Raw genomic sequence first — 21,787 nt, 5'->3', positions numbered from 1 at the left:
CTAGGACTTGGAAAAACTGCTACATGTTGTTGTAACCTGGCATTGTCGCACGCATTATGGAAGACAAGTGAGAGTTCTGGAATTGATTCTAAGTGTTCAGTAATTCATCCCACCAGAAATAAAGGCAGGGATTTTAGTAGGTGATTCCTACTAACTAGACATTAATATAACCACAGAAGTTTGGAGAAAAGTTCATGTTAATATTTTCTCAAATATATTATGAAAGAATGTTTCTCCTCTTCCTGCTCCTTCTCCTATGGTGCTATTTTAAACCAATATGGTATCTAGAATAACTACATCATTTGCTTGCAGTTTTCATTACACACACATCTCCATGAGTGTGAACAAACTTTCCTGTAAAACACATTTTAGATTAGCACTCCTTAAAAAACGGGGGGGGGGTGTAAAACGTGAGGTATTCACAATAACGGCATTTTTCTATATTGCCAACTAGGGATGCTTCTAATGATTCAGATAATGGAGATTTATTGACTTGCTGGCCGGTTCTGCTGTGCTGGGGACAGTCCTTGCCAGCAAGCTATAAATTTGGGATGAAAAAATTCTCCTCTGTTGGAGGAACAGAATGCTTCTCAGTTTAGCTTCTGGTGGCTTTTGATTTTGTTCATGCCAACATCTAGTGGCATCTTAACAAATCATGTTTAAAGGAGAGGAGTCTATAATTGTGCTGCTGTAGTGCCCTAATGGGAATAAGTCCCACTGAGGTTGGCAGACCTGATCTTGAGTTAACATGGAAGATTAGGGTTCTAATGGTGATGAGGGGAACAGACAGATGAATCTAAGGAAATAAGGTTTCTGCAGCACTTGTTCATGATAAAATATAGAGAGATGAATATTGAAATATAAGCCATGTAGATAGAGTTATCTTGGTGTGACAATGTTGTAGCAACTTTAGGAACTGGACTGCTGCCCAGCAAAAATGGAAGTTAGAATTTTTTTTACATCCATGCTGAACTGAGAAGATTGAAAGGGGTGGATAATAGATATGTGTTAATGTCTGTGAGTCAACCTCAGATACGCGGACAATACCACCCTAATGGCAGAAAGCGAAGAGGATTGAAAGAGCTTCTTGTTGAGGGTGAAAGTGGAGAGTGCGAAAGCTGGTTTGAAACTCAACATTAAAAAAACTAAGATCATGGCATCTGGCCCCATCACTTCCTGGCATATAGAAGGTGAAGAAATGGAAGCAGTGACAGATTTTACTTTCTTGGGCTCCAAGATCACCGCAGATGGTGACTGTAGCCATGAAATTAAAAGACGCTTGCTCCTTGGGAGGAAAGCTCTGGCAAACCTAGACAGCATAGTAAGAAGCAGAGACATCACCTTGCTGACAAAGGTCCGCATAATCAAAGCTATGGTTTTCCCAGTAGCAACGTATGGCTGTGAGAGCTGGACTATAAGGAAGGCTGAGCGCCGAAGAATGGATGCTTTCGAACTGTGGTGCTGGAGAAGACTCTTACGAGTCCCCTGGACTGCAAGGAGGTCAAATCAGTCCATCCTAAAGGAAATCAGCCCTGAGTGCTCATTGGAAGGACAGATGCTGAAGCTGAAATATTTTGGCCACCTAATGCGAAGAGAAAACTCCCTGGAAAAGACCCTGATGCTGGGAAAGACTGAAGGCAAAAGGAGAAGGGGATGGCAGAGGATGAGATGGCTAGATAGCATCACCGATGCAATGAATATGAACTTGAGCATGCTCCGGGAGAGAGCGCAGGACAGGAAGGCCTGGCGTGCTATGGTCCATGGGGTCACGAAAAGTCGGACACGACTGAACAACAAATGTCTGTGAGTGCTATTTCCAAATGACAGGTCAAATCATAGAATCATAGAATAGTAGGGTTGGAAGGGGCCTACAAGGCCATCGAGTCCAACCCCCTGCTCAATGCAAGAATCCAAGTCAGAGCATCTCTAGCAAATCCTTGCTGTTCAGCTATTGCTTTAAGTGAATCGGTGGAACCTCTCTAATTGTCTTTGCAGAATACCTGTAAATATCTGTCCATCTATATCTTGTGTTCTCCTACCCAATTAACTTGGTTTGAAATGGCATTTTTTGTAATGTAAAATGGTCTGCTTGGCTTTCTGTAACTCATATCACCCCTGTCTGAGGCAGGAGGAGATGCAACAAATGGGCAGGTACATGGTTAAGTAGATCAAGTATTTTGAAGCCCTTATTCATGGGTGGGCAACTTGTGCCACTCCAGATGTGAGAGATGATGGGAGTTGCAGTCCTACAACATCTGGAGGGCCACAAGTTGCCCACCCTGCCTTACTTAAACATTGGGGGATGTGGAAAGCTGGAATTTTTGTTTAGATCAGTTAATAAGGAGCCTCTAGTGAGGATTCTTCTACCTTTTTATAGCTTCACAGCAGGGTGAGGCTAGCAAAATGCTTTTTTGTGTTAGTATAATAGGAGAGGCCCTACCTGGTGCCCTTTTCCCCAGTCTTATGCAGCTGCAAAGGGCCAGGCATTATGCCTAGGTTTACTTCTATGCCTTTCAAAGAAAGCTGGGGGGGTTGGGGCGGGTAGGTGAATGGGGGAGACCTTAGTGCTTTAGCAGTAGCTAGTGTTCATGACAGGGATACATGACAGGTGTATGAGCAAGAGGGGCCAGGAAATTTGAGAATAAAATAGAACTGTCTCGTGCTGAACCCACAAAAGGTTCGAATTTTTGCAGCCTAAAAAAGAGAAATGCCCCCCCGCGGGGGGGGGGCGCTTTGTCAGTTTTGAGGATACGTAGCAAATGCCCAGCCCTGCCACCCTTTCGGAGTCGACCACGAGCTTGATTACTCCAGGCGTTTCAGGCAGTTGGCTGTGACTGAACCTGACGAAGTGCTTGTTACAACCACCGTTTGCGGGAAAACGATAGCTGCTGTATACGCATCTGCAGCTCAGTCCTACCCATGCTTACTCAGAAGTAAGCCTCACTTAGTTCAAGGGGATTTACTCCGGTGCGGGGCTTCCCCGCGTTGCTGTGGCGTGCTCCCCATTTAAATATCCCCTCTCTAAAGGCGTGGGAGTTGCTGCTGAGCTACTGCGTTTTTTCCACAGTCTTCGCATTGTTTCCAACAGCAAGCCCCTGCTCGCCTTGAGCGGAGGCACGCGCAGCGTTCTAGCGTGGGCTGGTGCCCTCCCGCTGTCCTGCGCGGCCCCTTTAAATGAGCGCGTGGTAAGAGGGAGGCGCACGCTTCTGAGCGCCGTCGAGCGTGGGCGCGCACGCATACTCGCGCGCGCGCCCCTTTCCCACCCTGCCCGGCTGCCGCCTCGCGCATCCTCCCTTTTGCGCGCGCTGTCCCGCCGTCACTCCATTGGCTGGGTGCTGTCAGATGACCCTGTGTTATTTCCTGTGTGTGCGAGGGGGAGAATGGAGAGAGAAATCTCCGAGCTGCCGCCGCGGAGCCGCCCCCGGCCCGAAGCGGATCCCCGCCGCCCCACGCGCCTCTGAGAGACCTCATCCGCTCCGCGCTCCCCCCCTCGGGGGGCGGGGAGGAGAACGACGCTCAGGTAACGACTTCCACACACCTTTAGAGCCCTGTCGCGGGCCTCGATGGAAGGGGCGGGGCGGGGCGCGACTCGACTCTGAGGCGGGGCGGGAGCAGGAGACGGGTGCCAGGCGGCCCGTGGGCCGCAGCATCCGTGTCCCTCCCCCAGCCTGGCTGTGATGGATACTTAAAATATGAATGCGCGCTGCCGCGGGGGGGGTGTGTGTGCTCGGAGTTGGGGGGGGCACCTGTGCTTGGGCTAAACCAGTTGGCCCTTCGGGTATGCTCTTAAAACCCTTTGATTCTTTGTCACGCTTCCCTTGGCTCCTAACGTGCGCACGTCTGATACAGGAGAGGGTTGTCAAAGAGGAAAGTGTGATGAAGTGGCCAAAGGGTTAGAAAAAGAGGGGTAGCGGTAATGAAATAGTTCCTTCTCGGAACACCTGAAGTCACACTTCTCTCTTTGCTGGTGAGATTGTTTCCTCACGTCGAAGGAACTGGGGATTCCTCTAGGAGTAGGAAAGGTATCTTCCATTGGCTGGAATTAAGTTCTTGCATGTGCCTCTGTGTGGAGTGGGAATGGAAGGGAGAGGATTAAGTTAAGCCCATTGCTGATACAGTGGGTATGTGGATTTTCTTTCTTCCTTCCTTCCTTCCTTCCTTCATTCCTTTCTGTGTGTGTGTAAAAACAAACACTAAAACATTGCTGTGTAAGCAGAGTTTTCATTTATACTTCAGTTTTATGGAACAAAATATTTTTATTTTTATTCTTAGGATGTAAACTAATCTCAGCTTCACCTGCTATTTCTATGCACTTTTCTAGTGCATGATGAAGTAAAGTGATGGGGGCTGCCCACCCCGTGTCGCTCTGTTAGTAAACAGGAAGGCTGGGGTAGAGAAAAAGGCCTTAAACATTAACTGCCTTAAATAAATTTGGAACAATATAACTTCACTGTTTTCATTTATATGAACAAAATTAAATTGCATGTACGTATGTGTATATATATATTTGGATGGCTTTACAGTAGTAAATGCTTTATGTACTGTTTGTCCTATAGAAGTGCATTATCAACTTTTTCTTCCTAAAGAGAATAAACTGAAATCGCTTGAGGATATTCTTGGTTTTTCTGTGTGTGTTAGTGTCATTTACTGTGAGGTCTAACTAGTGGTGATGTAGCCATATATTAGAAGTGATTGCCTTAAGAGTTGTTTCCTAGAAAAGTGATAATTATGCCACTTGGAAGACCTGCGTACTCCTTACTTCTCAATTAGTGTTGCTTAATAGAATGGGGTGGTTAAACTGAAGCAAATGTTCACTGTTAATTTTTTTCATGTATATTAGTGTTATCCAGTATGATAATTAGTTGTGAATGGCAAGATAGTGTTTGTGTGGTGTGTTTTTCTCCCTCAAAATAATACTTTTTCTCTACATTTCCTTTTTTAAAAGTAACACATTGTACACTTTGGTGCTTTGGCTTCTATTTTAGATGATAAGTAATTTAAAAGATCCAGAGCATTTTTAATCAGTGTAGTGGATAGTATCAGAAATGGATTGGAGGCACCTAGGTTCACATCCTGCCCAGCCATGAAGCTGACTGGCTCATGGTCCCCATCTTTCTGCCTACGCTATAAGGTGGCTGTTAGGATATGCCACCCTGGGCTCCTTGATAGATATGAATGTGAGATCTGCATGTTTTCATAGATCTGGCTCCAGTTACCCCAGTAGTGGATCATCAAACAGTTTCTTTCTAACAGAAAGAAGGTATCACCTTTTGCTGGTTCTAGCTGGGGTGAGGGTCTGTGATAACAATTTTAATGACTATTTACTACTACAAAATGTTATGAATCCTAGTTCCTAAGTGATCACTTCATCAGCATTTCACAATATCTGAATCTACTGCAGAAGAGCTATTTGGAGTCACTTGTACTGACTGCTATACCTTAGTGTGGTCTCTAGATCAGGGACAAATATCCTAATCTTGAGGCAATTCTGGAGATAGTAATCTGGGTGCTGAGAGTTCCTGCACAGTCTGAGTCTCTCACAAACATACATATTAGAGCCTCACACATAAATTTGACCCCATTTGACAGTAAGGGCTTCGCAGGCATAAGGAACAAATATGCTTGCTTTCTGGGAAAGATTCCTCACTTGTTGGTTCTTACCTTTCAAGAGAACATATTGGAGAACAACACAATACATTTGTATATGGAATTCACATGGTATTTCATTGATTTTCTGAGTAGATTTTTAGTGAGGCATTATATGTAAAATTTGGAGAGAAGTACAACTTTCTTCTTATAAATCATAAGAACATAAGAGCCACGCTAGATCAGACCAAGGGTCCATCTAGTCCAGCATTCTGTTCACACAGTGGCCACCCAGCTGTCAACTAGGAACCCACAAGCAGAGCATGAGTGCAACAGCACCTTCCCACCCATGTTCCCCAGCAACTGGCTCTGGTACTGGAGGTTTCACATAGCCATCAAGACTGGTAGCCATTGATAGCATTGTCCTCCAGGAATTTGTCTAACCCCGTTTTAAAGCCATCCAAACTGGTGGCTACTTAGTTTCCATAGCTTAACTATGCACTGTGTGAAGAAGTACTTCCACTCAAAATGTAAAATTCTACTATTACCATGGCTCAGATTTGGTAGGACAAAATAAAATTGATTCATAGGCTGCATCTAGGCAGGCCACCAGTTGCAGTATCTGCTGTAGATGCACAATAATGGGAGTAGGCAACACTAAGGGCCAGTTTACATAGGAATCTGTGAACCAGAACCTGTAGGTGCAGATGCCTTTCAGTAGCTTTGCCAGTTATGAGGTTTTGCCATTTTCTATAACCATGGAGAGCTCTGCTCCAGCCTAGTCAATAGTGTTGCTGTTGTCAACACTGAGTGGCAGCATCTGGCTTCTTCAGCCTGCAGAGGAGGGTGAGAGATCGTGGTTAGGTAGTGCTGTTGAGAGGGCTGGGCTGAGGTGCTCTGGCTGGCTGTAGCAACTGTCAGAGCCAATAGGATCTACAGCCAGCTGGAAGCTTTTATGTTATGTGAAGCAAGACATATCTAGCTTTTCATGCTATAAAAAAGTATTTATATTGTTAATACATGGGATTATAGTTTAAAACATGCATCTTGGCTTCCTTAGAATGTTAAAAAGCTGAAAGTTTAGTGCTTGATCAATTCATTTATTTAAAGCTATAGGTAGGGATGTCAGAGAATTCTGCCACGGATCTCGGTGAGGCCGAATGCCAGTGCATTCGGCCCCCTGAAATCTGTGGCGGAATGGCCTGCCACCCCCCTGCGGATCCCCCCCGGGACGAGACTTACCTGGGGCGGATGTTCCGGGCTGCGGCGGCGGTGGCTGGTCTTCTGACTGGCTGCCGCCGCTGCCATTTGCAGTCTTGTCATTTTGGGTTTGTTTGTTTTTTTACGGAGATGTGATAGGCTACGTAAAGATTTACGTAGCCTATCACGGCTGGGTTTAAAAAAAAAAAGTGTACGCAAATGGCGGCTATGGCCGCCGCCATTTGCATTCCTTATTTTTTGCCGTCTTAGTCTACATAAATATTTACATAGACTATTACGGCGAAAATAAAGGGGAACGCAAATAGCGTAGCGGGCGTTATTTGCGTCCCTTCTTGATTCGCCGTTTTAGCCTATGTAAATATTTATTTACGTAGGCGCCTGCTACGCTATTTGCGTTCCCCTTTATTTTTGCTGTAATAGTTTACGTAAATATTTACGTAGACTAAGACGGCGAAAAATAAGGAACGCAAATGGCGGCAGCTGTAGCCGCCGCCATTTGCATATGCTTTTTTTTTTTTTTTTTCCCCAGAGCCCTCTGCGGCCAGAAATCCAGCTGCAGATGGCTCTGGCCTGGGCCTGGCCGGCTGCTCCGCGGAGCCGCTGCAGAGCACAGCCGGCCATCAAGGATTCCGGGGGGGAGGAACGGATCGCCTCCCCCCCGTTGAGGATTCTGGGGGGAGGGACAGAACGCCTCCCCCCCCCATGAACATAATCCGTGGAAAGGTAAGTGACTTTCGTACATCCCTAGCTATAGGTCATCACAAAACTGGCAACTGATCACCACAGTGACTTGTATGCTTTTTCCATTGTGGCTGCAGCTGACTTGGCATCCAATACTGAGTGGAGGGTGCCTTGCTTGTGTCTGGTGGGCTATTGCCACAGTTCAAAGCTTGCTAAAAAGGCAAATCATATTGGTTTGAGAACTGTGAAAATATTGTACACAACAGATTCTGTCAGCCAGTAGTAAAAGGCACATCTCTAGTGTATTGTTGTTGAAACCCTTTGTATACCTTGGTTGCTTCCCAATTGGCAACTATAATGTTCTTACCACTATCCATCTGGGATATACTTGCAGGTCAGTTTGTACTATTATTTTCATATGCAACACAGACACCCCCACCCCTGAGTGCCTCTTTCCCTTTCTTCAGATAATGATGGGTGATAGAATGCTGAATTGCTTTAGTTCTAGCCCTGTGCAGGTGCTATATGCTTTGGGTCTTTTAAAGGAAATTTGAAGGATTTTAAGTGAAAATGAAACTGAGCTACTATTTACATTGTTTTTACTAAATGAGACCTTTAGGTTTGGGGGCTGTAAGTTGTAAAGTGAGTTATCTGCTCTATGTGGCTAAACACACATGTTCACAAAACTTGTATTGATGTACCCATGTGCTGATTGTAACTGTTCAGTGCTGAAATGTTCCTGAATGACTCATGAGTTCCTTGGATTTTAACAAGCTTGCAGAAACAATTCGCAACACTTATTTCAACTTGATGATTTTGTAGCAGTACACTTCTTCATATGTGTAGACTGGTACTTTTTATTCAGAATTCTAAGTAACATTGAACTTTAGTGGATTGCCCACTCAGCTTGCTCAAAGATGGCCAGAAGTAGTGAAATATAAGAATTGATGAAAATAAGGGGGGAAACATCAAATCTGAAATCACTTCTGTGTGTATCTAGTTAATGCTATTTGATCAATATGCTTTTAATCCTTTCACCTTTTTAAAATCAAGTGATTGTGCAGTCCCACATTTATTTATTTCATTTATAAATATGGATTCCCCACCTGTGTAGAGTCAACCCCTGGGACATGTCTGTGTGATTGCTTTGAGGGTAAGGGCAAATGTCTTCCTCCTCTTTTTGACAGCTGCACAGCAGTTCAGGGAACTTCCTCTGTGGAGTCTTCCTTCACAACATACCTAAGGGAGCAATTCTTTAGCCCCTAGATAGAGTCTGGGGGTCCATAGGATAATGCAGATTCCTGTATCTGAGGTTGGAGATACCACTCTGACCACAGATCCAGGAGTTTGTGCTCCCCACCCCCTCTCTTTCCCCCTCACAGCCGGTGTGAAGAGAAGACAAGTGTAACCTCGGTTAGCGAGTAAAGGAGGTTTGCCATTAGGTGGGGAGGGGACTGGGGAAGCCAGGATACAACTGTCCTAAGGCCACACCAGCCTCCTTCCTCCTGCTCTGATGCGCTCCTGTTAGATGGGCGAAAAAAGCACGTCTAGCCAAAATGCAGAGTGGGAGGACTATGGAGGCGAAGATCGCCTCCACCGCTCTTCCTACTCTGCATAAGATGGCTGTATGCCTCTGAGTTTGGAGGCTTACGGGCATCTCCATAGGACTGCGCTTTTTAGTTACTGTCTTACTATTTTTTCCTTTTATTGTTTAGCGCAAGGGTGATCAACCTGTGCCCTCCCAGATATTGTTGGACTCCAACTGCCATTGTCCCAGCCAAATTGCCAGTGGTCAGGGATGATGGGAGATCGGGGACGGGGCACAGGTTCATCAGCCCGGTTTTAGCAGAGCAGTATGATACAACCTATTGAATTGAGGGGGAAAGCAAGTCTAAATTCATCCAACAAACGTTCATAGTGTTCTTCTGATTTAGGTTTCCTTTGGTTACAATCCTTCCACTCCTTTGATCATGGAGCCCCAAGCTACAAGTACTGAACTACTTTTCTGTTCAGTCTTGGTGCCTCTGAGGCTTGTGGATATATTGAGGAAAATCTTGTTGGGTGTGTGCCCCTCCAGTGGCTCCAGGGCACAGTGCTGATCCTAGTGTAATGCCTGCTTCCTTGTGGTTTTTAACATTTCCTTCACTTGTTAACACCATTCTGTATGTGTGTGCGCGCGTGCATGTGTGTGATTTTTTTTTTAGTTACCTCACATTTCTTTCCGTGGCTGATAAATAAGAGTTCTTGGTCATGGCATTCATGAATAGAAGACTACATTTTATTGATCAGTTTCCATGATCTTGATCTTCCCCTTAGGCTTGACAATAGTCAGGGAAGGTGTGCCTGGTATCTGATGAAACTGCCTAAGGTGAAATAGAAGAGGAAAATAGTAAGAACATTATTTGGTCACTTAAGGCACTCACAAAGTAGCCAGTGTATAGCTCATAGCTTCCCTTTGCATATGTATGTACACCCATTTTCAGATGCCTAGTTTTCCAAGACAGGAAGTAGAAAAGATTGTTTTCTAAAATAGTAACAACCTCATTTTTGGCTGTTTACCTGGACACTTAAAATTACATGATAACAGATACATAGGAAGCTGCCTTACACGAGGTCAGATTATTTGTCGGTCTATCTCAGTGTGGTCTACTTGAGGGGTAGGTAAACTGGTGCCCTCCAAATATGTAGGACTGCAAGTCCCATCAGGCCAAGCCAGCATGGACAGTGGTCAGGGATGATAGGAATTGTCCAAGTGGTGGGCACCAGGTTGCTTACCCCTGTTTTAGGGTCATGGGCTGAGATCTTTCAGCTGATGCTCTTAACCTAGATATATCAGAGACTCAACCTGGGACCTTCTGCATGCAGAGAATATGCTTTGATACTGAACTTTGGTCCCTTTCTCAAGTACCACTTCCAAATACTGTGGTATGTGAGCTTGCATGTTGAAATGGTTCTGTAAGTGCTTTTTTACACATGTAGGTAAGTGCTGATGCATTCTTTTTAATATGTCGCCAAGGAGGTCATGCTTTATCGACTGGTTTTAGCATTTTCCAAGGAAGCTTCATTGCTTCTTTGTCCCAATAGGTGTCTGTATAACAAAAGATAGTTGTAATGTATACAACTACATTTAGTCTTACGCACACTTACCTGGGAGTAAGCTCTATTGAAAGCAGAAGGACTGTTTTCTGAGTAAACATGGATAGGATTGTGTTAATTCTGCAAGATTTTCTCCATGCTTCTTTTAAGCATGAAAGAGTTGACAGCAACAATTCTACACTATACTTCCACTCAAATATCTATGGTTTCACTCGGATACTTAAACCCTCTCCTTTTGAAGAAGAAAAATTCTTTAACATCCAGCCTGAAGTAGAATGTTGTGTAACTTTGATACTATATTGTGAACATTGATCTAAATAAAGGTATTAATTATTGACTTGGTTAATTGTTTTATAATAGATCAGCATTGTTGGTGGACTCTGAGTTTGAAGAGAAGAGATTTGCAAACAACTCAGATGGTACAGAAGTGTACATAGTTCTTTCAAAACTGGATGACTAGCCAACAAAGACAGTTGTGTTGAATTCACACTAAAAATCCCAACTATGTCTACAGAATGGTTTTAAGATAGTTGTCTGCTTCTTCGTATCTTGCCATTGTTGATGGGATGCTGAAATGATTCTTCTGGGAGTTGGACCAGCAAGCAATAATAAAAACATTAATTTTTATGTAAAATATTCCCAATTTGTAAGTACTTGCCACCCTTACCGCTTGCATATTTTGTAGAAGAATTCTCAGTTTGTTGGAAACGGAGTTGGAGAAGGTATATAAACTTTATAAAGTAGAGCTACTTCAGTGAGGAATCATTATATGAAGACAAAGTACTTATACTCAAATTGTTTATTGTTAAAACATGTATTTCTGTTCAATATGTAAAGCATTGCACAATATCAAATCAAACAGTACAAAAAACCTCAAAAAACAACTACTCTTGTGTGAGCTTGATCTGAATTCCCACCAATCTTGCCTCCAGAAATGAGTGGAGCACTAACTTCGCTGCCACCCTTGGAGGATGGGTGGGTGGGAATATATGATAGGAGGTGCTCCTTCAGGTATGTAGAGTCCAGGATATGGTTAAGGCATTAAATGTAATTAGCACCTTGAATTGGGCCTGGAACCTAACTGGCACTAGTGTAGAAGAGCAAGAATAAGTATAATAGGCTACTGGTGGGTTGCAGAATTTTTTTTACTAGTTGCAGCTTCCAAATAGTTTTTAAGTGCAGTTCCACTTTGAGTGGATTGTAGTAATCAAAATGAGAAGCACTGAAGCAGTGATAATAATGGCAGAGTCCAAGAGGAGGGGTTGCAGTTGGCTTACACCCAGAGATTTTTGGTGAAATAAGACACTTAGGGCACAATCCTATGGCCGCTAGACAGCAGCTAGATGGCCATAGGGTTGTTCAGTTTTCGGGAACTGACCTTGGAGCCTGCGATCTGGGGTTGGTTCCCGGAAAACTGCCTCCCCACCCCCTCCCCCTGCTGCCTTGTAGGTGGCATGGATCGTCCCCGGGCTCTGCGCTTGGACAAGCAGCGTGGAGCAGGACAAAAGGGAGTGTTCCCAGGGGCAGGGCAGGGAGTGTGGACGTACTGGTATGACACTTCCTATGCCTCATCCGGCCTCCCCCCCCCCCGAAGTCCTGTGGCTGGACAGCCAAAACTGGCTATCTAGCTGCAAATGCAGGGTGGCCAGAGCAGAGAAGAAGATCCCCTCTGCATTGGATAGGCAGTTGCCTCCAAATTTGGAGGTGGCCACCTATCTCCATAGGATTGCTCCCTTATTCTTTTCTATAACACAGATTGAGGGAATTCATGAAATGTATGGGCAACAAACTTTAAATGCCCGCCCAAAATCTTTTCCATAAGGACTAATAGATCTATCGAATTTGCTGCCTATATAATGTATCCACCAAGCAGTGCAAGCAGATTAACAAACTGACTAAACCATAGTTAACCTTGCTAAGGAATACAATGTGCTCTGGATAAGAAAAAAAAGTGTGGAAAATTACATTGAGCTTATTTTCTGTTGAAATACTTTCTCTTAACAGAACATTATTTGTTCAGTGGCTCTTCTGTATTTTGTATGGCACCCAGTACACTGGTAGTGCTAAATAAGTGTCGTGTGTATTCTTGACACTTCCAACACACCTTCTTTGTTCAAACTGCATTCTTTAATGAATTCACTCAAGAGACAGAGCACTATCTGTATGTGCCAGGATGTATTAAAATTGGGGATACCTGTGCTGAAAACAATAATTACAAAACTTTCAGGCTGCTTAGAAATTTGTTTGGGTTCTAACAGCAAAAAAGACATTCTTGTTAAACAAAAACTTGCTTTGTGAGATTTTCTTTCATAGCTGGGGACTGTCAGGTTCTCGAACAGCTAGTTTGAAATGGCAGCTGTGGATATCATAACTCATTCCTAGCCACTTGATGAAGTCAGGATTGGGAAACTTAGGAAAGGATCCAGTGGTGTTGGTAGGCTAGTGCTATGGGCATTGTGTTAACATAAAGTAATGCTCAATGTCAGTAGCGCTAGTGGATGGACACTGTTGGAATGTTTCCCTATCACTAATGAGACCAGTGTGCAATACCTAGGTATATACAGTTGTCTTAATTTGCACAAGACACATCTTCATCTGCTTTGAAAGAACAATAAATCCTGGGTTTTTGTGAGTGGGTAATTTGCACTTCCTGTACAATTGGGATGAGAGAAGTCTTAGCAGATATAGCAGGGAACTCTGTTTTATACTCTCCTCATTTCCTGTATTTGTGAGATACTCACAAATGTGAATGTATGGAACAAAAGAACTTGTTGGATTCAGGGGCAATAGTGCTGCATCTTCAGAAAGTCAAATCTTTTAGGAGATGTAACAACTCTTCAACACATTACAGTTTTGTAACTGGTGTAGTGGTTTCGTACTATATAATACATGAAGCAAAATATAATATAAAATATATTATAAAAATATAACAGTAGAAACTCATAGTTTGAACTCTCAGTGTTGCAAATCATGTTCATCCCATATACTATTACATATGACCATTCTAAAGAAGCAGTGGGGAGCTCGTTCTGGCTTACAAGTTGCCAGACCTTGTTGTAAACCCATGGTTCACATGATCATTAAGCCAGAGGTAAGAAATCTAGTGCCCTCCAGATGTTTTGTACAACTCCTATGAGTCCCAGCCAGCTTAGTGAGTAGTCTGTGCTTGGTGGATTGTAGTCGTAAACATCTGGAGACACCAGGTTGCCTACTCCCTGATGAAAGCACAAAGCTGCAGTACTGTGCTTTATTCTAGCTAGTTAAACCAGGATCAAACAATGGTTTTATATCATGGTTTGTTAACTAATTAGAGGTATAATAGGACACATATTCCTGAGTACATATATAATGGCAACTGGTTCAGTCAAAAATGAATGAAAAAGTTTTTACTGCCCTCTCATGGGCAGGGGAAGGAGAGTGAGCCTAAGGCTTGCTGTAGCTTGTTTGTGAAAATAAAAACCCAGGGTTAGATGATAATTTAAACTGGACCTTTGTGTGTTAGTCTTGCCCTCTTATTTCTAATTCTTTAGATGAAACTAAAGGTCAGTTTGCTTTGACATCATGAGAGCTGATTTATTTAGAAATGTATATCTGCCCTTCTGGTGCTTCCACGCTACTTATAGCACTTTACAACAGTTAAAATACAATATTCACACATAAAACAATGACAAAACCAATATAAAAATGAAAACAGCCAGACTTTTATTTTATTTTATTTTATTATTACATTTATATCCCACCGTTTTTCCCCTTCCAAGGCACCCAGAGTGGCTTACATGATCCTCTTCCTGTCCATTTTATCCTTACAACAACCCTATGAGGTAGGTTAGGCAGAGAGTCTGTGACTGGCCCAAAGTCACTCAGTGAGCTTCATGGCCATGTGGGGACTAGAACCTGGATCTCCTGAGTCCCAGTCCAATGCTCTAGACATAACCTAACTATGTCACCATGGATGGAAAGTGTAAGTGGTTGTCTGAATGTTCCATTAAATTCCTTTCCTGAACTAGTATATTGCAGGTCATCTTTTTAATGTGTTTGCAGTGATGTGCAGAATTAGAAGCTGGATCTATGTTTGTGTTCTTGGACCACTGTTAGCCCTGACATTGACCATTTGTATCAGATGGTTTAGTGTGTGTGTGTGTGTGAGAGAGAGAGAGAGAGAGAGAGCACGCGCCATCCAGCCCGCTCTTCCATCTGTAAGAACATCACATGATTTGTTTTGTTCTGTATTGTTGACAATTCACAATAAAAATTAATAAAAAGCTACAGCAACAATACATGATTTCCCAAAGTGTTCATATAAGCCTGTTTCTAACTAAGTGGCCTTTTCACACACTAATTGAGATGCATCATTGATCTAATCCTTCCTGGAACACGTCTCACGTAAACTAGATCTGATCTGTCTTAGATACAGTTTGTGGATCTTGTTGCAAATTCTGAAGAAGGAAGGGTATAGAGGTTTCCCTGCAATACCTATTTATATGATATGGAACTTGTGAGAGCCTATGGGCTGGGTTGCACGTAATGGAAAATCTTGCATTAATTAACCCATGAGTTATCAGGCATGAGCAACTCCTAAACAATCTAGAGTGCCTGCGTTCAGACTTCATGAGAACAACCTATGATCGGAGTGATCATAGGTTGTAAAATGAAATAGGAAGTGAGGAGCATGCCAGAGGCTTATTCATGTCTGGCAAATTATGGGTGAATTAACCTATGATTTGCTGTTACACGTGAACTGGGTCAGTGTGGTGCAGTGATTGGACTATGGCCAGGAACACCTTGCTTCAAATCCTTGCTCAGCCATAAAACTCATTGGGTGATCATAGGTCAGTCACTCTCTTTCAGTCTCACCTACCTCATAGGTTTGCTGCAAGGATAAAATGTGGGGAGAGGAGCCATGTATGCTGCTTAGAGGAAATGAAGGATATAAATGTAGTAAATAAATAATAGTTGGGGAGGGCTCCAAAATGGGATATGTAAGTTCTTTGCGGTCTAGAAGAGAAAAGCATGTTGCACCAGACTTGAATTTGTTGTTGTTCAGTCGTTAAGTCGTGTCCGACTCTTCGTGACCGCATGGACCATAGCACGCCAGGCCTTCCTGTCCTCTGCTCTCTCCTGGAGTGTGCTCAAGTTCATATTCATTGCATCGGTGATGCTATCTAGCCATCTCATCCTCTGCCATCCCCTTCTCCTTTGCCTTCAATCTTTCCTAGCATCAGGGTCTTTTCCAGGGAGTTTTCTCTTCGCATTAGGTGGCCAAAATATTTGAGCTTCAGCATCTGTCCTTCCAATGAGCAGTCAGGGTTGATTTCCTTTAGGATATCTGATTTGACCTCCTTGCAGTCCAGGGGACTCGTAAGAGTCTTCTCCGGCACCACAGTTTGAAGGCATCAATTCTTCGGCACTCAGCCTTCCTTATAGTCCAGCTCTCACAGCCATACGTTGCTACTGGGAAAACCATAGCTTTGATTATACGGACCTTTGTTGGCAAGGTGATGTCTCTGCTTCTTCCTATGCTGTCTAGATTTGCCATAGCTTTCCTCCCAAGGAGCAAGCGTCTTTTAATTTCATGGCTACAGTCACCATCTGTGGTGATCTTGGAGCCCAAGAAAATAAAATCTGTCACTGCTTCCATTTCTTCCCCTTCTATATGCCAGGAAGTGATGGGGCCAGATGCCATGATCTTAGTTTTTTTAATGTTGAGTTTCATACCAGCTTTTGCACTCTCCACTTTCACCCTCAACAAGAGGCTCTTTAGATCCTCTTCACTTTCTGCCATTAGGGTGGTATCATCTGCGTATCTGAGGTTGTTGATAATTCTCCTGGCAATCTTAATTCCGACCTGTGATTCATCCAACCCGGCGTTTCTCATGATGTACTCTGCATATAAGTTAAATAAGCAGGGCGACAATATACAGCCTGGTCGTGCTCCTTTCCCAATTTTGAACCAATCGGTTGTTCCATGTCTGGTTCTTACTGTTGCTTCTTGACCCTCGTATAGGTTTCTGAGGAGACAGGTAAGGTGGTCTGGTACTCCATCTCTTTCAGAATTTGCCACAGTTTGCTGTGATCCACACCATCAAAGGCGTTAGCGTAGTCAATGAAGCAGAAATAGACATTTTTCTGGAATTCTCTTGCTTTCTCCATGATCCAGCGAATGTTGGTGATTTGATCTCTAGTTCCTCTGCCTCTTCGAAACCCAGCTTGTACTTCCGGTAGTTCTCGGTTCACATGCTGCTGAAGCCTAGCTTGTAGGATTTGGAGCATCACCTTGCTGGCATGTGAAATGAGCACAATTGTACGGTAGTTTGAACACTCTTTGGCATTGCCCTTCTTTGGAATTGGAATGTAAACTGACCTTTTCCAGTCTTGTGGCCACTGTTGAGTGTTCCAAATGTGTTGGCATATTGAGTGCAGCACTTTAACAGCATCATCTTTTAGGATTTTAAATAGCTCAGCTGGAATACTGTCCTCTCCGCTAGCTTTGTTGCTACTAATGCTTCCTAAGGCCCACTTGACTTCACTGTCTAGGATGTCCGTCTCACGTTAAGTGAGCGCACTATCATGGCTATCAGGGACATTCAGATCTTTCCTGTATAGTTCTCCTGTGTATTCTTTCCACCTCTTCTTAATCTCATCTGCTTCTGTTAGGTCCCTGCCTTCTTTGTCCTTTATCATGCCCATCTTTACACAAAACGTTCCCTTGAGATCTCCGATTTTCTTGAAAAGATCTCTAGTCTTTCCCATTCTATTGTTTTCCTCGATTTCTTTGCATTGTTCATTTAAAAAGGCCTTCTTGTCTCTCCTTGCTATTCTCTGGAACTCTGCATTCCGTTGGATAGATCTTCCCCTTTCTCCCTTGCTTTTCGCTTCCCTTCTTAGCTACTTGTAAAGCCTCCTCAGACAGCCACTTTGCTTTCTTGCATTTCTTTTTCTTTGGGATGGATTGAGTTGCTGAACAATGTTATGGACCTCCATCCATAGTTCCTCAGGCACTCTGTGTATCAGGTCTAATCCCTTAAATCTATTCGTCACCTCCACTGTATATTCATAAGGGATATGATTTAGGTCATACCTGAATGGTTTAGTGGTTTTCCCTACGTTCCTCAATTTAAGCCGAAATTTTGCAAGAAGCAGCTCATGATCTGAGCCACAGTCAGCTCCAGGTCTTGTTTTGACTGACTGACTGGAACTTCTCCATCTTTGGCTGCAAAGTACATAATCAATCTGATTTCGATATTGACCATCTGGTGATGTCCTGCTTCATTTTGTACACCAAGGCCATGCTTGTCTGTTATCCCGGTGATTTCTTGACTTCATCATAGGGGACTGGAATGCTTGACTTCATCATAGGGGATTGGAATGCTAAAGTAGGAAGAGGACATCTTTTTTTGGTGTTAGTTCTAGAAGGTGTTGTAGGTCTTCATAGAACCGATCAATCTCAGCTTCTTCGGCCTCAGCGGTTGGGGCATAGACTTGAATTACTGTGATGTTGAATGGTTTGCTTTGGATTCGTACTGAGATCATTCTATCGTTTTTGAGATTGTACCCCAGTACTGCTTTTCCCACCCTTTTATTGACTGTGAGTGCTACTCCATTTCTTCTAAGGGATTCTTGCCCACGGTAGTAGATATAATGGTCACCTGAATTAAATTCGCCCATGCTTGTCCATTTTAGTTTGCTGATTCCCAAGATGTCGATGTTCAGTCTTGCCATCTCATGTTTGACCACCTCCAGCTTACCTTGATTCATTGATCTGACATTCCAGGTTCCTAAACATATTGTTCTTTACAGCATCGGATTTTCTTTTCACCACCAGACACATGCACAGCTGAGTGTCCTTTCGTCTTTGGCCCAGCCGCTTCACTCTTTCTGGCGCTACTTGGAAATACCCTCTGCTCTTCCCCAGTAGTATATTGGACACCTTCCGACCTGAGGGTCTCACCTTCCGGCGTCATATCTTTTAGCCTTGTGCTACGTTCCATGGGGTTTTCTTGGCAAGAATACTGGAGTGGGTTGCCATTTCCTTCTCCAGTGGACCACATTTTGTCAGAACTCTCCACCATGACCTGTCCATCTTGGGTGGCCCTGCATGGCATAGCTTATGGCTTCACTGAGTTACGCAAGCCCCTTCGCCACAACAGGGCTCAAAAAGCTACTTAAGAGGTCACTTGATCATACTGCATAAATGTGCATAGAATATGCATCTGATAATGAACAGTTCTGTCTTTAATATGCAAGGGCATAATAGACTAGTGTCTAGCCTGTGATATAGAATTAAACATGCAGCTCACTTGGAATAGGAGTAGGTGAAGGTTAGAACACTTCAGCAGACAATAGAGGGACTTAGGGTGCAATCCTGTGCATGTTTAGACAGAACTGAGTCCTACGACTCTCAGGACTTTCTTCTGCCTAAACATGCGTAGGATTGTGCCCTTACTGTCTTATATGAATGGCTTGCCAATTTCATGAAATGAGATACAATACTCTGACTTTGCAATCCTAAGCATGGGCACTCAACTGTAAGTGCTATTGGCTTCAGTGGGCCTTATTTCCTTGTAGGTGAGCCTAGTATTGCTGTGTAAGTCTCCTTCATATAAAAGGAAATTGTGGAGTGTTCAACTTGGTTTTCTTGAAGTGTGCATCCTCAAGAGTGAATTAGGAGCGAATACGCATTCATATTTATAGAACTTTTCTGTGCCATAATTTTTAGTTTGCTATAGAATTCATATAGTCCTATGTATATGATAGTGTTCTTGCAATTTAAGATTTTGTATTAGTCATAAGGCGGACTACAATGTAGTAATCAAGTCCTGATCTCTAGCTAACGTAAACGGAGCAGGATTTTATTGCTATTTCCTGACATTTGTCAGGAGAATGAAATAGTTTGATCCCTCATAGATGGTCAGGATCAATAAAAGCTGACATCGAGCAAGGAAGTCCTTACAGCTATGGTGAGTATGAGCACAGATGGCAAGAATCATCAGTTTGTGGAGACAAAGAAATGAATGTGCTTCCTGAAAGATTCCTTCAAGAAACAGATTAGCACTGATTCTTTGCCTTTCCAGAATGTACACGAGTTTGCAAAACAGTTTGAATATGAAATAAAAGTCATATTGCCTCCTTTCTGTACAAGAGAAACTAAGGGTGCAGTCCTATGTATGTTTAGACAGAAAAAGTTCTGCAATTCTCAGCATTCAAGTTTTAGGACTTTTTTCTATCTAAACATGTTTAGGATTGTGCCCTAAGTTATTCTCTTTACCATCTCTGCATTTAAAAATGGATAGGATACTGGAGGCCACTGCTTGGTCAACTCTGACTAGCATTAACAAATAGCTTACGTTTGGAGATTTGATGCTTAAAAGAGTCCTAAAGAGGGAACATAGAAAGCTCTGAAGTATTTGGTAGCTGTGGGACAGCAAAATTATGAACTACATGAATTACATTTTTATATTTTCTCTTGAAAGTTTAGATGACATTTATTATCCTCTGAATTGATTTGTATATCATGCCACAGGATGAAAATACATAATCAAGTGCATTAAATTGATGAGCAATAAATTATTTATTTCAGAATCAAGTCCTATGTTTAATCAGATAGTTGCATTCAGTAAAGAAAATGTGTTTCATATGGATTGGTTCTTCCATAAAGGCAGCTTGTGAAACAACTCACTGTTAAATGATTACATTCAGAAAACAAAAGGAGTATTTCAGCCATTAGGCAGTTGTGGGTTTTGCAAAGACTACCTGGGATTTTATTTGGTATCAAGATTAACATAAGAACATAAGAGTCATGCTGGATCAGACCAAGGTTCATCTAATCCAGCATCGTGTTCACACAGTATCCAACCAGCTGCCTGTGGGAAACCCATAACTAGGACATGAGTGCCTTCGCACCCTCCTGATTGTGTTCCCCAGCAACTGGTATACATAGGCATACTGGAGGTTGTTTATAAACCATGCAGGTGTGTCTACCCTTATTCTGCAGGTGATTCACTATTGAAAGTATAACTGGGTTATTTATCTGAGAAAATCTTCACTGAAGCACAGTGTAGGACAGGGCATTTCTGCAGCTCAAGGAAATGTTGCAAGGCCAGTGCTGTGGTGGTTAGTTGTAATAGTTTAAGCTAGATCAGGAGGAGTATGTACTTTGGTGTTGTGGCACAGAGCTTCAATTCTGGGAGCGCTGGCCAGGCCTGGTAAATAGGAAGATGGCTGGATGTTCACATCTACATTGCAGGGTTGTTCGAAAATATATAATGGTTTCTAATATATTTCTTTGATGCTTTTATAGAACAAAACATAATGTTCCTTGTAGTTTTAAACATGCGTAAGATTGTAAGTTGTAGATCAGTGTTACAGTGTATTGGAATGGGCAACCCACAGCCTGCAAGTAGCCTTTGGCCACTCTCCATGTGGCCTGGTGGAGCCCCACCCACTTTTCCCTGCAGCACAGCTGATCAACTGGGCTGTAGGAAAAAGACGACTGTTCCAGTGCTACTATTAGCAACGATGCAACTAAGATCCCAGTCAAAGTCACTGGGGGGCAGTGGGGACAGGAGGCTTTAGCCTCCCCTTCCCTCAGTGACCCAGAAGCAGCTGGGATCGCTGTTTCTACACCACTAATGGAAGCAGGGAAGTAGCAATCAAATTTGGGGTTGCTGATGGGAGAAGGAGGTTTTAGACTGTCCCTTCAGCATCCCCAAAACAGTTGGGATTGCTGCTTCTGTGCCTCTAATGGTGGCAGAGGAGCAGCAATCTTGATCTGGGTCACTGGTGGGTGGGTGGGTGGTGGGGGATGAGAAGAGGCTTTAGCTGCCTGCACCGATCTCATCCCATGTGTCTGAGGGTATGTACATGCATGTGCAGCCCCTAACCCACATCTGGTGCTGCAGGTGGCCCTCAGGGCTGAAAAGATTGCTTATCCCAGCAATGTATAATTAATTTAAAACCAAAAGTACTACTGAACCAGATTCAGGTTGTAATTTGCTACATTCCCATTTTCACATTAGCTGCTGAACCCCATTTCTGTCTTCACCTGTTGAGGTGCAAAAGTTGTTCACCTTTTCTCCCCCAACTTAATTTTTTTCCCCAGACCTGTCTTAATTTGAACTTTTTGACAGGACTTGTTCGTGTATTAGGTCTGTAGCACCTCTTCTATTTTAAAAAAATATATATTTGCAATTGGAACAAAACAAAA

General features: G+C 43.2%; 1 protein-coding gene across 2 annotated transcripts in view; it reads left to right on the top strand.

Moving 5' to 3' along the window:
- Positions 1 to 3,342: 3,342 nt before the first annotated feature.
- The window catches only part of TCF20 (transcription factor 20), a 99,196-nt gene continuing 80,751 nt past the window's right edge, over positions 3,343 to 21,787 (top strand). For both annotated transcript variants that reach the window (XM_084810026.1, XM_084810025.1), the window contains exon 1: positions 3,343 to 3,520. The gene's annotated coding sequence lies outside the window, so the exon portion shown is untranslated. The remainder of the gene's footprint in view (positions 3,521 to 21,787) is intronic.

This window comes from Heloderma suspectum, chromosome 7 (assembly GCF_057233095.1).
Source record: "Heloderma suspectum isolate Gila_16-S chromosome 7, 16-S_ref, whole genome shotgun sequence".
NCBI classification, from domain to species: domain Eukaryota; kingdom Metazoa; phylum Chordata; class Lepidosauria; order Squamata; family Helodermatidae; genus Heloderma; species Heloderma suspectum.
This window is presented reverse-complemented; position numbering and strand designations above follow the sequence as displayed.